This window comes from Aquila chrysaetos, chromosome 5 (genome assembly GCF_900496995.4).
Source record: "Aquila chrysaetos chrysaetos chromosome 5, bAquChr1.4, whole genome shotgun sequence".
NCBI classification, from domain to species: Eukaryota; Metazoa; Chordata; class Aves; order Accipitriformes; family Accipitridae; genus Aquila; species Aquila chrysaetos.
Window position 1 is genome coordinate 10,463,660 of NC_044008.1, and position 17,257 is coordinate 10,480,916.

Consider the following 17,257-nt stretch of genomic DNA (forward strand, 5'->3'; position numbering starts at 1 on the left):
AGACCATTCTGCAAGTTGGCAGGTTTAACTCCTATTAGAAGTTCCTATCTCCTCTGTGTTTGGTGATGAGTTGTTTTGGAAACAGATGGTGTCTGGGAAACAGAATGAAAAAGAGTTTGTGCTTAAGAGACAAAGAGAAAAACAACCACTCCTTTCAGTTGCATAATTTATCTTCTCTGCCTCTTCCCTCTCCCTTTTTATTTAAAGCTCCTTTTAAAAATTTGATTGTAAAAAAGTGAATGCAATTATTGTTTAATAACAGTAGCCAAATAATACAAACTTAATAGGCTAACACAATGTATTCACTAAAGTTTATGGAAATTTTATCCATTAAATGATAAGTCTTTATAATTGAGAAAATGTTAAAATGACTACTAATTATTATTTTGAAAGATAAAATCTGGCATTGAAAAACAGAGTGCATGCTAGATGATAAAACTGCACTGTATTTCTTGACTGTCAGAATGAAATTAATTTAACTCCAACTGAGGTATCCTACTTCTCCTGTTTAACTAATTCAATATGTATAATAGAAACAACATTAAAATGGAAATATTTTTTATAGTGGAATGACTCACCTCTTCCATTTTTCCTGTAAAACACATCTATTGTGTATATACAGAATGGAAAGGCTAACATGAAATGACCCTTTGATGGATGATTTAGTCAAAATTGAACACAGATAAATATTTTAAAAAAATTAAGTGGTTGAATTCACATTTGAAATAAGGCTGAACAGCTTAAGCTTCATCAACAGAGTTAGGCTTCTGGTATTCATATTTGCAGAGGTATTTAAATAGTTAAAGACAGAGACTTAAGCTGTCCACGATACTTTCAAGTATGTGTTAGGAGCTTCTGTCCTTCTCTGATGCCTCAGCTATAAAGCTGTGTTCCAGAAAAGTCTACTTTGACCTGATGATTCTCCAGAGGCCTGAACGTCTGTCTTTTGCACGTGGCTTGAGCCATTCCTTTTGAACAGTGTCTAGCTTCTGTTTAAATCCCTTTGGAGTCCAGACATTAAATGAAACCCCTTTTGGGATCTGATTTTGGCATGTCTTTGAGAATAGTTCACCCAGAGGCAGTACTGTTTGGCATTAAGCATCTCAGCTACAGCTACTTTATTTAATAATAATAACAATAATAATAATAAAGCCTGCTCATGGTCAAGTACAACGTGGTGGTGGTTTGTTGAGTTTATTAGTTCTCCAATAATATTATATGCAAAATACAGATCTGCAAATAGACATGTGACTTCAGGACTCCCATCCTCAGCTCAGGGTGGTTACTGGGATGCTACAGCCAAGCTTCTTGTTTCCTGGTCTCCTCCAAGACCCCACGAGTTTGCACTCTTTGAGTTGGAACAGAGGAAATGAAGCCAAGCTAATTGATAGATGTCTTGTGATGGTTTTGTTTGAACTCCCTGTCACTGTAGAGGGAAATGAAAACATCCTTACTTTCTCACAGGTTTCTCTGAACAGGTGTCTTGCATTTCAGCAGGGCTACTTGGTCCAAAGCAAGTCATACACTAATGCAGCTTCATTTTTTGGCAGTCAGGTTTTTATGGTTACTTCTGAACGTGATGATCTTGGGACATTATTTGAAAGCAAGGCTTCTTAGGTCTCCAGGGTTACTAGTCAAGGCATTACCTACAAGACTGCATTCTTGTTAATTTTTATTTCCATTAGTTATGACCATAAAATTAGGGATCGCCCCCCATTAAATTAGAGGAGTGAAAAAGATTGGTATCGTTGCTGAAAGTAATAGTGTGACCGTTGGAAGCACTATTACCATGATTAATTGCCTGCTGTTTGTTTTCTTTATCCAGGTCTCTAAAAGTTTCCAAATTACCTCTCAGAATGAAGAACTCCAGGGATGGATAAATACCATTGAAACAATGAGATATAGACATAAAGCTATGGAAGGCCAGATGGCTGTTATTAATGTTGGTAATGGCCATTGATGGTGTGAAATCCAAAGGGAAGTCTACTGCAGCACTGCTGCTGACACACACAGTTCCTGTCTAGCTGGCTATTTTCCTCATCCAGTTGGAATTCATATGCAATGGCTTCTTTACCTATATACGTTTATTCCATCTCTAGATGTCTTTGCACCTTTGAAACATAAAATGCTTAGGTGAACGATTAATGCAGAGCTTTCAGTGTTGATTCTTGTGTGTGGTTTACTTTTTTCCTGTGCTGTTAGGAAATCAGACAGCTTATAGCCTAGTGTATTAGAGAGGGTCAAGCTGGAGTCACAAATCAAAAACAGATAATCAGGAAAATTACTGACCTGGCCTTGAGCCAGGTGATTTTCTTGTCTGTTATTTCATTAGAAATTTGGTTGGTGTCCCATTATTAAATGAGGAAGAAGTCTTCTGAAAGCTAAGCTGGTATTAATTGCATATAAGTTTGAAATTTTTCTAGTGAACTTTATAATAATATTTTAAAGAGACTTTATTTTATTGAGATAAAGATATTTTTTCTTTTAGATTACAGAATAATACGTTTTTGTTCATGTTTTATTGAGGAACAAAAATGCTTAATTTAGAGACTTTAAATATCGGTGTAAGATTTAGTTAATTTCAAGATAAGACCCAATGAGTCTAAAACATTTTGGCCCACTTCCAGGTTTTGTTAAGCAAACAGACAAAATCTAATGGATGTTAAGTGCCTCAATTTTTTTTTCAGTGCCCAGCTGAGATACCTTAGTGAGACATTACTTAATATCTGATCATGTTAATGATATGTGCAGACACTGTCAAAATGTCTGTGATCATAAAAATAAAAAGAATTTACCTTTTTGTCAGAACCCTTACATGGTTTTGGTCTTCTGATAGATTCGCTGTAGGGGGAGCTTTAAATGAAAATTTTTTTTTTTTTCCCACCTGTTCTGGCAATATGAAGAGCTGGTGCTCCTTCTAGGAACAAATGCTGCAGTAGCATTTTTTAAAATATCTCTGAGGTTTTTATGTATCTGAAAACAGAATATTTTTCACTGGATATTTGTTAATGTAATAGTTGCATTACTAGGACAGATAGATATTTGAGTAGTTAATAAAATTCTGAAAAGACAGTATACTGTAAATTGAAACATTTGCATGCATTTTGTGATCTTATTTCTTGCAGAATGAAACTATCTATGTTGTTAAGCAGTTAATAAGTACCAATTACTGCATATGTTTAAAATTTCATGTCATGCTTCTACTGACCAAAAGGCTAATTTTTGCCCCACCATGACAGTATGTTAGTAAAGGTCAACATTTTTCACAAAGCAGGTCTAAAAATCACTTGTTTGCCACTGATAACTGTGGTGATTTTAAACTTAATGGGATTGCACAAGTGTAATCAAAGGCATTTTGCAATTAATTTTAACTGCTTGCATGAAGTGTGACCTGCAGTAAAAATAATTAAATAAACCTTAAGATGTAAAGAAAGAGAAGAAATGAGCAAGATGGGGCACTTTTTTGATTTCTGTTTTGCATGCTACACAATAGTATTTCTCCCTGAATAATGGAAAGAATGTGTCATTTAAAGTGACAGTGGCCAGTAGTTATTTTTAATATTTCTGAAATGCATATGGTTCAGTGGACCAGAATGAGAACAAACCTGGCTTTAGATTTAATAATATTTATGTATTAAATTGATTTATCCAGTATTACTAAGAGTAAGGATGGGGGTTGAGGGGAACCTAAGCCACTATATAGTTGTGGAAAGGAGATTAGATTCATGCCAGTAAGCTGTTTGAGATGCTGTCTAGCAGCATTTGAAGCAGGAGGTCATGGACTGATGCTGAAGAGGGGGATTAGCTGCCTCTAAACTATTCTGACTGAATTTTGTACAAAATGCTGTCGAGTCAGGGGAAAAAAAAATATCTATATATTTTTGCAGTCACTAGAAAAAAACTTAACAGCCACTAGGCTGTATCAGACCAGAACACTCACTGAGAAGAATGATGAGGTGTATTAGTTTTCCATCTGTGTTTTGGAGGTTAATGAAATTACTCAGACAGTGAGATAACCTAGGCTTCTAAGGACAAGACTTGAAAGACCATATGGTGGTCTTCTGTTTTTAGTATTTCTAGGTTAGTAATTTTTTTTTTTTTTTTAATTTTATTTTTTTCCTTAGCAAACAGCCTTCACATTGGAAATGGTCCAGTTGTCATGTACAAAGATTAGAAATTGAGCATAAGAAATCTTATATATATATTATTATCATGAAGGTAGCTACTTTTTGGTGGAGATTTTGTGTCCTAGCAGTTACCTGAATAATTGGCTAAAACCTGCAGATTTATTTATAGTCTTTCAAAAATTTTTTTTGAGATTTCTGAACATTTTTGTGACCTATCCATAAGTAGTATATTGTTGTGATTTTGTTTGTTTGTTTTGTTTTACAATGGCATTTTTATAATTGCATATGTTTGCAAATGCAGGAGTATATTGAAGTTGATGACATAACTCTGATTGTCATCAGTAGTTGTGAATACAAATCTGAATTTTTTTGAAGTGTCACTTTTGTAATTGATCTTAAGTTTTGCATCTTCTTTCATATAAGAAGAAAACATAAAGATACGTATTTCTTTCTGAATGCTGACAAACTTTCATAACTACTGTCTTCAAGATACTAACTATCTTTTTGTGCACTTGGCGCATGCTAAGTCCTTTGCTATCTGGAAAAGCTGTCAGATACACCTGTTCCTATTCTCTGCCCTCCCCACTCCTCTCCCAAACCAATACACCAACCCTTATATTTCTATATAAATATTATTTTTCTGCAGAAATTCAACTGAATTTTTCACTGAAACATTGAACTCTGACATATTACATAAAACCCAACCTAAGCACATACCCAACTTCAGATGGTGTCTTCTTGCTTTTGAATTTGAGTAGGGAAAAAAAAAAAAAAAAGGAATATTTTAAATGCTAGATATGTCTTAAATGTTTTCATATTGAAATATGCACTAAATATTTTGTTTGATCAAAAGTCTATTTTACACTGAAAATTGGCTAAACCTGTAAAATTTCAACATGCTCTACTTTCCAGCTAGTGTTTTTAGTGCCTCGTAATAGAGTTGTTTTCCGGTTTTCTTTTACAGTCAGAACTGGACATTGGATTAAGTTCCATCACTATCTCTAAAAGTATTTGCAATTTTCTAATGTTTAATTTTAACTATAAAAAGGCAAGAATTCTGAAGAAAACAAAATTTTGGTTTAGATGTTTTTAAAAAGAAATTCAAGTTTGAATTTACTTAAGGTGGCTCAAGGTTGATGTCACAGTATGACATTTGTAAGACTGAATGTGAAGGCTTTGTAATCAATACAGAACAAGTAAAACAGAACTACCTCTTTTGCAGGCTTCTGTATGTACACCTTTGTGCTGACCTACAATGCGCTTCTGTTTTGTCCTGAATCATGTCTGAGCCAAGAACACTTGTATTGTGCTGTGTAGTGAATTTTTAAAGTCATGTGCCCAGTATAGCTGGGACTCAATTACACTATTATCCCAGACCTCTAAAGAGAAAGAGCGCTGCCATTTTTCTTCTGTATCACCTATCAGCAGAAGGATCTCCTGATCAAAACATAATCTCTCATTTGATTTGGCATCCTTTTAAATATTTCAGCTGTGCTGCTTTTTCTCCTAACTTGTAAGGATTGTGTTTGTGCTCTGTCATCCTTCAAATGACAAATCTGGTCAATGCTTTTTCACGAGGCGTAATGCACAGCGTAGCTAAAGGAAATTTTGTGTGAATCCACAATGTGTTATAATTAATTATAGTCATAATTGGAGGCTTCAGTGAAATTCATGCTCTTCTCTCCCCCTCCCTTCTTCTATATGCTATTGGTAACTGGAATCAGGAATGGTTCAGCTTTAACACATATCGATATGGTGAATTGGCTGTTCCAGGTGTTGGTCTGAGGCATGATGCACTTTCCCTGGTGATTTCCTTGGGCACATATGACTCTGCTCCTGGTTGTCTTTCCAGAATGAAATGAAGATACATTTGATGCTGTAACTGTCTTTAGTATCTGTATTGGGCAGGGTGAAGGTCCTTCAGCCTGCGAATCGCAGAATAGATTGTCTAGACCAACTGCCTGCCCAAAGCAGGGTCAATTGGAACAGGTTTCTCAGGGCCAGTCAGGTTTTGAATGTTTCCAAAGACTGAGACTTCACAACCTCTTTAGGCAACCTTTAACCACCTTAATTGTTTGGGTTTTTTTGTTTGTTTGTTTTAAAAAAAGTATTTTCTTATGTTTAAATGGAATGTCTGGCATTTGAATTTATGCCCATTTGAATTTTTGTCCATTCATTGGATACCACTGAGAAGACTCTGGCTTCATATTCTTCTCTCTCCCATTAGCTATGTACAGACATTCAGAAGACCTCCCTGAGCTTTCTTTTCTCCAGGCTCCTTTTCTCTGGTTCCAGTTCTCTCAGCCTCTCCTTGTATGAGTGATGTTCCAGTCCCTTAATCATCTTCGTAACCCTTTGCTGGACTCGCTCCAGTATTGCCATGTCTCTCTTGTACTGGGGAGCCCAGATCTGGACACGGCACTCTCTCACCAGAACTGAGTACAGGGGAATAATCACCCGCCTCGACCTGCTAGCTGTGCTCTTAACTAATACAACCCTGGATGTTGCAAGTATTCAAGCATGCCTTTTGCCCCATGCCTCCCCTAATTTTCATACCATACTCAGGGACACAGAACATGCATGCATTGTGTCTTACAGCACCATGCTGGCAAAGCGCAGTGAAGCGCTTTGCTGTAAACACAATTATTAACTTGTAAATGTTTTTTAAGGTGATGGGGTCCAGAGGAAACCCTGATCAGTACACTCCAGTACTAGGAGTACTAACTTTAAACTGGCCGTTAGTCACTGTACATCAGTGGACTTCGCACGGACAATGATTGTAGCCAAAGGTATAAAGTGCAGATTTCCTATTACTGTGATATCTCCACAAAATATATGTCTTGGCAGATCTTCTCCATGGCAGGTGTATATTCACTTCTCCAAGTTATATTAACGGGTTTAACAGTAAAAGGTATAGACACTGTTCTGGAGGGATAGGAGGGGTTAGAACAGAATCTAAGCTAAAATTTCACATGATGTTCCAGGAGTTGAGTTTTGCACCTGAGCTGTATGTCTGGAATAGATTTATAATCAAATCAGTTCAGCTAAACACCACTTTCTCCTCCTCCTAAATCAGCTCCTCTCCATACATGCTGAAAGAGTTGTTGTTTATATTTGAACCTATGCTATTTTCTTTTGTTTACCATGGGGCTCCTTCCTCTTGTCATCTTTTACATTGAAGATTTTCCTTTTTTAAGTGTCTCTTTTTGCTCCAAGGCAGCGGGGGAGAAAGAAATGTGGGGTTAATTAGGTAACTTCATTAGTTAGTAACTGATCTTCCAGCTGCAGAACTTCTGTTGTTGCATCTTGAAATAGTATATGCGTATTGTAAAATATGAGGCCTTAAAAAACACCTTGCAATTTACAGACCTTTGAAGTATGCTGAAGTGAATGTTTATTCAGTAATGATCTATTTTCTGAACCTCCATGTATGTGAAAACAGATAATCCCTATGTTCTAATAGGATTTATGAGTAATTTCATGCTATTAAACAATGTTTTGTTTGGATGACTTGTCCATATATAATTAATAATTTTCTACAAGCACATAGTCTGTATTTTTTGATCTAAACTTGCTATTCAAAAATAAGTAGTAATTTGCTTTTTAAATCCAGAGATTTGACATCAGAATTGATGTATCATCACTAGAGTGAAATTCTACAAGAGCAGATATTATAAAGTCCACATTTTCTGTAGATTATTCATAATCAGTAGCAAATAATTATTGCTGTATTATAATTACAACAGGAATAGGGATGAAATGTTTGGGTCTTCGTCAGCATGCAGGATATAATTTTTAGAGGAAGATTTGCCCTAATTTTCTTTCTGAACTCTGAAGCTATGATAGTGATTGCAGCACTTGGATGGCTTTTTCTCTCAGTTTGCTTTATTCCAATTGATTAGTTCTGTCCTTATGACTTGGATTAATTCTGTGTGTATTGTAGGGTATTAATATCCCTTTTAATTAGTTTCCTAATGCTTACATACATTGTATAAAAAGTGGCTTCATTGTCTGTGAGGAATCATGGAAAAATGCATTGGAAAGCATTTAATTCCTTCCAGTACTAAACTTTGTATGCCTATAATAGAAAACGGGAGAGATCAAGGTGTCCTTGCAATGGCACATCCGTTTCCTCTGCACAGGTTCCCCACTTCACGCCTTAGAATCTTAGTTACACAACTCCTTCAATACAAAGGAAAAGGAATGCCAGTAGACTGACACTGTTTTAAGACGGTCATACTTTGAATTTCTAAGTACAAAATATGTACCTGCTGATAAAGTAGGGTCAGGTACTAGTTGTTAGAAACTAGTCTTTTCCCTGGTACGCCTTCTAAGTCCTTCCACGTTTTTGAACATACCTTTCATGTACAGTTTCTGTTCAGATAAAAATATTTATTTCTGTTGACAGATCTCATCTGCTGTTTCCTTGGCATCACTTATTTCCCTGCACTTGACTTCAAGTCTGTTGCACTGAATCTGTCTGAGAAGAGATAAATCTTGAATTTTGTGTTCAAAACACTACTACTGCTATAGTATCATTCTCTTCTCTCCACCTTTTATTTTCAGCCATTCTAAAGCAGTTATTCTTATTGCCTATTTTCCACTTGATAGTGAAGTTAAACGTGTGAACATCTCATTTTATTTAATTACCAAAAAGTAAGATCCATTTTTTAAAACATTAAGAGAAATTAAACTAGACAAGTGGAAAGGAGAAGGTGCTGACAGAAAGATGATTATTTGCAAGTTAGTGTAATAAAAAGTAATAAGATCAGTTGTTAACGTAAGTGTATTTCCTTGCAGTTATATTCTTTTTGTCTCCTGAATGTACCAAACCTGAAGCCAGTGCTTCAGCATGGTAGAATACCGTAGATGGAATTATTTCTATGAAAGTATTAAAAAGAAGGGCTCTTAAATTATCTGTGTCATGATTTACTTTGGGGCTTCAGTCTCTCTGCTATCTATTCTTAGCATCATAAAAAATAATAGACATATACAGAGATTCAAATGCATAGATTCATACTGTATGTCACTTCCTTATGTATCTGCAGATGGTGTGTATTTTTGCATATTCTCTTTTAAATGTTTGATTTTGTAGTGGCTAGAATACATTGCAGACTCTTGTATTTGATGGGTTGAATGTAGGGAAGTGCAAAGATTCATTGCAAATGATTAATTCAAAGATTTATATATATGTTTTGTAAACCATTTAGTTTCCAGTGAAGACTCTAAATGATTAGCCTACATTATTGCAAGTTCTTTTAATTTTGGTGAAGTTGTTTCCTTGTTCAGTCAAAAAGGCCAGGAGTCTGATCTATTAAATGCTTGGATGCTTAATGTTGAAGGCTTTATCTATATGTGAGCAGAATAAAATCAAATAAGACCTTGCAGTGCATAGAAGGAAAGAATACAGGAGGTCCATTTTTATAAGATTTTGATTCAGACCCCAAATGAGCACTCTAATATAATTTCAAGTGAGGAAAGTGAAGGTAATGTATGTTTGAATTATGCATGATCTAGAAAGATAAAGGTAGAAAGATATGCAGGTTGTCAGTCACAGGAGTGGATTTCAATGATCAGTCACAAATTGATCAATTCAATTAATCAGGCTTTTTCCCTGGCGTCCATGGAGTTTATAGGTTACGAAGTTCCTGCAATCAATTCTTGCGGACAGTCTTTCCTCACACTATCCAGTTTTAAAAACTTCTCCTTCCCACAGGAAGCTACTAAAAGGGAAATGCCAGTCTGTAAGTGCTATATGGAGGGTGCTCACCAGGTAAACACTGTCTTTACTTAACTTTTGCAGTGGCCTTCAGTCTTCATTACAGGTGAAAAAGTCATGGCACCAACAGCTTCTAAACTAGACAGATGTGTTTAAGTTATTATGAAACGTGTGAGAAAGGAAAAGGCAGGCACAGAGCAAGTAACTTCTGCATTTGCTGGCCCATGAGAAGGCGATGCACTTTGCCCATGCAGGAGTCCCACAGCACGTACTCGTATGACAGACCATCTGTCAGCACAGTCCTATCAAGCCTGTTGAAGTAACTTAGAAAGTGAGATAAGGGAAGGAGTTAGGGGGAATTTTGGTTTGGCAAGACATTTGAGAGAGTGATATGAGTAATACGGTTGATTGTGGAGATTCCTTGTATGACTACAAGTGATAGAACTTCCATAGACAGATTATTAGTAAAAATAAATAGGATGGTGTTACCTAATTAAGAGTCAGAGTGGATTAGATTTCTGCGACCTCAAGCATCATGTATTTTCTTCACCTAGTTCTGATTGATCAGGAATTTCTATTGCTGACTTCTACTGCTCTAAGCCCCTTTTGGAGACTTTAAAGCTCTAAACCACGAAAAAAAGGATGATTATAAAATACTATACGATAAACTCTGTTAGTCAGCTGAACTGTGGCAAAAGAGCAAGACATTTGTAGTCATCACTACCAGAAAAAATGTATCTTACTTTTGTTGTGCAGCTGAAGCTCCTCAGACTCTTAAAAATGTATTCCACATGTCTGTTTGAGAGGCAGCTGAAGTAAATTTTGAAAGTCCCAGTGATGTCTTGTAGAATAAAGGAGGCCCAAAATTAATCAAATAGGTAATATAAATGTCATTTTCCTTGATTTACATCTCAGGAGTTGCTGGAAATGACTCTGAAATCAGAGAGGCTAGGATTGGTCAATCAGCATCATGTAGTGGCTGTTCAAATCAATAGAAATATGTTTCTTGGTTTTAGTAGTTAGTATTGTCTGACAGGATGTGACTGAAACAAGTCAGCCTTGAGAACTAACAGAAGCAGAACTAAATACTGGTTTAAGTGCTTGTATTCTCCGGGGATATACTTTCGTACTGGCATTTAGGATTTCAGAGCTTCATCCTGTAAACTGATTAAGTAAGTGAGAAACTTTGGCTCTTGTTGGTAGTTATTTCCAGATATGTTCAAAGGTATGGCACTAGAAGCCTGAATGTTACATTTCCAAAATTACAGCATTTTTCAGGAAATTTTGGAAACTAACAGTTCAAGCCTTAGTCTTGCAAGTAATAAACTTTCTCATGAGTAATCTGATCTACTTCAGCCTTCTACTTATGGGTAGAGTGCTGCTATGTTTCACTCCTTTGAAGGAGTAACTTATCCTAATAAGGAGCTCAGTCCGCTTGATTGAGCTATTGAAAAAGAAGGAGGAAAGCTTATTAGGAATGTAGGTGACAAATTTCATTCTTCCTGAGTAAAGACCATTCTGATGAATGAAGTCTTTTAGGAAGGTGACTAACGTGGTACAATCACTTGAAGTGATGCATGCTGTTTTTTCATGGTACTGCTCTGTTTTTGTGTGCAATGATTTAGTGCATAGATGGAGAACTTTTGAAAATATATAATTTTTTTATGATTAGAAACTTTAGTCACATAGCCATAATTGCTAAAGTAAAAAAAGAAAGTATATCATAGGCACTTTTGTATGATTGCTCAGTACTTTTTGGATCTTGTCTCAAGCTTTCCTAAATGTGCAATTAGATTTTTATTTTATTTGGGGAGAGGGGGTGTTATATTTGAAAACATCACAGCATTTTTCATATAAGCAAATACATTGAACATGTTTGTAGTCTATGCAAATTATTGCAAGGAGGAGAAAAAGTATAGAATTTGGAGGAGGAATTTGGAAGAATGGCATTTTGAAGCAATAGTACTATTCAAGAGCATTCTGAAGGCATACATGTTGAAGTAGCACTTGACCTATGGATCCGTAGATTGCTGAATCTGAATAGATCAACAAGATGTCCAAGAGTCTTAGTCAGTGCTAATATACATTTATCATTTATGCTTCCATTTGTATTAGTGGTGATGCTACTGAATCCTTTGCTGTCAATTGCTGTCAGCAGTCAACATGACTGGGCTCTGTAATAAGGGAGCTGAGGATGACAGCAAGGCAGTGACCTCATTGATGAGGCGTGCAGTCCCACAGTACCTGACCAGGACAAGCATAGCAGGTTTGGTGACAGTAACAAAGTTCAGCCATCAGTCCAGTTGGTGATTGCCAATGAAGTCTAGTCATAAGGCAGATATGAGGTTGAGCCAAGAAGTCAGGGCAGGATCACCATCAGCAAGATACAACCCAAGCACAACGTTATCTACAGCAGGGCAGAGGCTTCAGTGCAGCACCCAAGCCAGGGGGTGGAGGCTACATGGGTGGAAGCCCCAGCTGGAGGTTCTCACAGCAGTTTTCCCACAGCCTAGCTCTTTTTATAGAAATCTCATCCAGGGTTACACAGCTATGCCCTATCAGAGCAGACCTTTAACCCAAGTACCTAAACCTTTGGGCAGGGGAAGAGGAGGTTTACAGAGAAAGATGGTTTAAGACTGGGCAGGGCAACTGGAGCCTCTTGGTGTACTCAGGGCCCTGACACTTCCAGCTAGTGTAACTGATTGATAGTTGGGGACATGAAAGATGGGGGCGAAAGGGATGGGAGACTGCTCTTGGGTCTGATCCTCCTGTCATGTGACCCTTAACGCATACATTGTAACAGGCATTGCTAATGGCAGAACTTCAGCTCCCTTATTCTTCTGAGTAAATCCATACCAAAAATTCTTCCTAGGGCTGACTGGACTTTTTTCTGATGAAACAAAGTATGTACTGTCAGGGTTCTGACACTTCAAAGAATTTGGTTTTTTTTTTTTAGAGTGGGAAGAGTTGTGTTTGGAAACTGGTGTTTTAACCCTAATGGGAACTGTGTGTATATGATGTGGACAGCTGCAGCTGGTCAAGTTCATGAAGGTTAACTTTACTCAACAGTGAGGTAATCAATATGTTTAATGAAGTAATGTGTTTCATCTACATTTGGTCATATGAATGATTGACTAAACTCCATTGATGGTATTGACTAGATCTCCACTGACTACAATGAGATCTTAGACAACTAGCTCAAATGCAGACATTTAAATTGCAGGCACAGAATGACTGAGGTTAGAAGGGACATCAGTAGGTTATCTAGTCCAACCTCCTGTTCAAAGCAGGATCAGTGGACCAGACCAGGTTGCTCAGGACTTTATCCCATTTAGTCTTGAAAGCATCCAAGAATGGAGACTGCATAACATCTGTGGGCAACCTGTTCCAATGCTTCAAAGTCCTCAGGGTGAAAAAAGTTTTTCCTTCTATTCAGTTTAAATTTGTCTGTGGTATCTTGTGCTCCCACTAGGCACTGCTCTGAAGTGCCTGGCTCTGTCTTCTTGATGACATCCTCGTAAGTACTGTTAGGCTTCTGTTAGAGTCCCCTGAAGTAGTCTTCTCCAGGCTGAACAAACTTTTTCCCTCATCTTTTCCTCACAAGGGAGTTGCTCTAGCCTCTAACCATCTTGGTTTCCTTTTACTGAAGTTGCTGCAGTTTGTCACTGTTTTTCTTGTACTGGGGGCATAGTACTGGATGCAGTGTGCTAGATGCAGTCTACTGAGTACTGGGTAAAAGTACTCACTTCGATCTACTGGCTGTGGTCCTTTTAAAGGAGGTCAAGACTCTGTAGGCCTTCTTTGTAGCCAGGTTGTGCTACATCCACCATGTTTAGCAGTGGCCCCATGTTTTTCTTGTCCAGACTTTTTCTTGCTTATTTAGTGTAGAAGCTATTCTTGTTGCCCTTGATGTGCCTTGCCAGTTTCAATCCTAGGTAAGCTTTGCTTTTCCTAGACATATGACTGTGCGGTGTTTCTAAATTCCTTCTTTGTAGCCTGTCTAATTACAATGCTAATTCTGGAGTAGAAGCAGGGTTTAGAGATCCAGGCATCCTGTCCCATGTACATAGCTGGTTGCTTTAATGACATAGATCTTACTGCAAACAGTATATGCAAATTACTATATATGCAAATATGGAGGAATATTTTGGAAGAAAGCTAGCAAGTGCAAATATATAGAGAAATATGCACTTTACAATGCTGTTTGGGTTTTGAAGTAGCATATATCAAGCTTTTTTGACAGTCTCTTGGTCCAGGTATAGGCTGTGCCTGTTATGGCAGTTTATATTTCTGATAGCCATAGGAAACCATTTCAGTTCCCCAGAGATGAGAAAGCTATTGCTTCTGTGAGTCAAATTTACTTGAATGTTAATGCAGTTGTCCATCTAAACTTTATGATAATGTCTTGTTTTTCTGCACTGAGCTACTTGACACCATTGTAACTGTCACACTTAATAAAAATATATTCCTCTTCAACTTTATTTTATATAGGAATTGTCAGACTTAGCATATCAACACATCAAATTGTATCATTGGTATGAGATTGGGTTGGTTTACCATAGCAAAGAGTTTGTTCTTCAACAGTAAAAATACACTTAGTGTGAGTTACTGTGTTTCTCATTAGTCATAGCAATGCTTATTTTTCTACTATAACATCTGATTGAAATTCTGACAGATGTTCTGAGGTTGCCTGAAAGAGGCATTACCATACATTACTATTTTAAATGACTGCTTATTTGTATTTGTTCTTTCATTATCTTTAATAGACGATGACATAGCATAGTGGGGAAAAAAGTTAGGTTAAACCAATGTTGTGAAAGAGCCAGTTTTAATGTGATAAACGCAAAATTATCTTGACAAGCCAAAGAAAGACTCTAATATTCAACCACATAGCTCAATTTCAGGGAAAAAAAGAGATTTTTTTTTTTTTTTAAACCCAAATACCTTGACAGTTAGTGAAGATTTAATTGTTTTGTTAGCTGAAGAAGAAAGTGTCTATGTATTATTGGTCTGTAGGTATAGTTTGAATAGAATTTGTTATTTCTATGTGGATTGAATATATATTTTTATTTTGAGATTTGAGTCCTAGATTAGAATCAGTCTTGGGGGTTTGAATTGTGGATAATAGCTAGAAGCAGTGACGTCCATGGTCTTTCAGTAGAAGTCTGTGACCAGCCCAGCTCCACCTGGCTGAAGCTATTGACTCTGGGTAGGAAAGGTATGTTTGGTTAGGCTCAAAAACTGGGTGCTTTCCCCTGCACCAGGACATGGCCAAGCATTGTAAAGCCACTTTCTGCTACAGCTCAGGCATTTTGGAGGAAGGGCAGGAGCTAAAGGCATATTTCCCACTAAGCCTGGTCACATGCTTAGAATTGCAAATCGCCTTGACAACTTTTGACCATCCTTCAGTTACAGAAGGTAAGATCACCCTGAATACATATGACTACCAGACACTGAAAAGTTAGCCAGTGGGCACGACAGAGTAGCCCCAAATCTGTGTCCACTCAGTCATTTTTCCTATTTGGTATGTTTATACCAGCTGGCAGGTTGGTTATTTGCAGTCATTCACTATGTGCTGTTGCGATTAATGTCATCAGCTGATTTTCCTATGTGCAAGAAGATGGTTATTAGAGCTGTTACAGTAAAGGTATATAACATTTCCATGTGAACCTCTGAGTTATTATAAACCAGACAGCAGATTACAGCCCATCATCTGCTGTCATTTAAATCAGTATAAATCTGAAGTAGCTTCGCTGACACAGTAGAATTTCCCTCATATGCACCAGTATGTCCGAGAGTGGAATTCAACTTTACAGTCGTTTCTGAAGGCAAGCCATCTTTTTCATCCAAGTGGCTGGCTGCACCCACAGTAAGTCATAACACTTGCTGTAGGTGGACTTGAACTGAATATTCAGAGCTGTTGATTCTAAAACTGACCATCTGTGGGCAATGTTTTGCATTTCCCTTTCCAGTCATTGACTTGACTGTTTGGTCTGCCAGCTCTGTTTGCTTTCCATTTTGCTCAGCGCAATCCTAGCCATGTTTTTTAAATGCTACTGAAATATAAATGATGACAACAGCTTTTAAAAGGGGAATTATTAAATTCTAGAAAGTCTCCATCTGCTTGTATATCAGCATACAGTATATTTGCTGCCCAATTTGCATTGTGTTCTATAGGGAGAAGATTTTTTTTTTATTGTCTCTATACATCCTGCTCAGACCCAGCTAGAAATGCAAATACTCAGAAATCATTAGGAAGTCTGTCTTTGTGAGATTACTACCTACATTTTGCAGAGCCAGGAGGTCTGTAGATTTTCAGAAAGGTTCATTTTAGCATTTCATTATGTGTGTTTATCTAAAATGAATATGTAAATATGTTTTTTGTTTGTTTATTTCTGTTGTAGGATATTATAATCTTTCTGCATTAGAAAGAGATGCTGTGTAATAGACTGCTGGCAAGGGAAAAGTGTGATCTTATGGTTAAAGTAAAAAGAGTAGTTTAAATTAGTTAATCATTGACTGTGCTGTAAACGTAAATTCTAGCATACACTATGGGATATGAAGTAGTGGGCATATGAATCCTGGATTAGCAAGAATGCTGGTGTGCTGTAATGCTGTGGTGCTAGACTTAAAGGCCAAGAGGTATTTGACAATTTATTCTTATTTTATGTATAAAACATGTTTTTTGACTGTGGTTCAAAAATATGCTGATATGTTGGAAGGGCACCCAAGAAGCTGTAACAATTACTTTATATGTAAACAAACAGATGACTTCTAGAAAGAGAGAAAAATATATTTTCAGTCTATTTTGATGAGGAAAAGTTTAAGATCAGCTTTTGTAAGATTCTTTGAGTACCCGATGAACGTAGTTTGATAGCATGCAGCTCTCGGGGTAAACGAGTTTAATTACAAACTGAACATAGCTAATTTTAGACAATCAGAAAAGGTGCAGGACTGAGCACAGCTAGTTATTGCAACAAAGTACTGAGAATTGGTGATAATATGCTATTTTTCCATTGCATGACATGAGGAGCTAATACCAGAAATGCCATGGAAATCAAGAAAAAAATAGATGCAGTCTATGTAATAAATAGAGGTTGTCTCAGTTCGGGTAAGACTGTATGGTTTGTATTAAACACTAAACACTAAGTCAGACTAATTGAAAAAAAGTGATTCTGCCTCTGAACAGCGTAATTGAAGATGAGCTCTCAGGTAATTTAGATTTCCTCTGACGCATAGCTGAGCAAAGAGCAGAAAAGTGCTGTCACCTGTAGAGCAGACTGTTAGATTCATGAGCAAAGCACTCTCTCTTTTACTGTTCCAAAGATTCATATGCCACCAAATTTTGATTGATGATACTTTTTTTTTTTCATTAATAGTAGGCAAAGTCTTCGTATATTTCCATTCTCTT

At 36.9% G+C, this 17,257-nt stretch overlaps 1 protein-coding gene across 11 annotated transcripts in view; it reads left to right on the forward strand.

The window, feature by feature from the left end:
• PCLO (piccolo presynaptic cytomatrix protein) overlaps positions 1–17,257 on the forward strand; it is a 396,208-nt gene that overhangs the window by 40,802 nt on the left and 338,149 nt on the right. The window lies entirely within an intron of this gene.